This window comes from Salvelinus sp. IW2-2015, linkage group LG27, assembly GCF_002910315.2.
Source record: "Salvelinus sp. IW2-2015 linkage group LG27, ASM291031v2, whole genome shotgun sequence".
Classification (NCBI taxonomy): Eukaryota; Metazoa; Chordata; class Actinopteri; order Salmoniformes; family Salmonidae; genus Salvelinus; species Salvelinus sp. IW2-2015.
Genome location: NC_036867.1, coordinates 32302774 through 32303428, shown reverse-complemented (window position 1 = coordinate 32303428; position 655 = coordinate 32302774).

The window sequence follows — 655 nt, the reverse complement described above, 5'->3', positions numbered from 1 at the left end:
ACCAGCCGGTCTCAATTCGCTCCCTACCCCAACCCATAATGCTTGGCCCTAACCCATCAATATTTGCCAATTTGAATAGGGAGTTTTTATACTGCTTCCATAAAAGAGTTAGGGGCAGGGAGAAGGGGTAGGGAGTGAAATGGAATCGTCAAGTCACCAGTTCGATGTACTGTACCTGATTCACATGGGAGCCATGACTGTTTGAAATCCAACTTCCTGCTCAAGAGTAATGTCAACTATTGTTCTTTTCCAGATTCCAGCCAGCAAACCAGGATCATTCCAACCATAGGCTTTGAATATTCCCCGAATTAAAACAACATTATGATTTGTCAATCGACGAGGTGTTGATCACTGCCATAAGGAATAACACCTAATCATAGAATGTTACTAACATAGAAATTCTCTATTTAGCCGAATAAGGATCAATAACACTAGGATTGCACTACTTTAAGTATCAAATTACAGYATAAGCCTACGCTTTTGCTGTCAACCTATACTTTGCTTAAAAAAAACTGGTTTGTATCCAAATTAAATTGGATGCAAAAGGTAGGGTTGTCCAAATGTATGTCCATCCTGTGAATCCGTCCAATGTCACGTATGCCTTYTTTCGCTTTCAATAAATTGCACGTTTCTCAACTTGAATATACGAAAATAC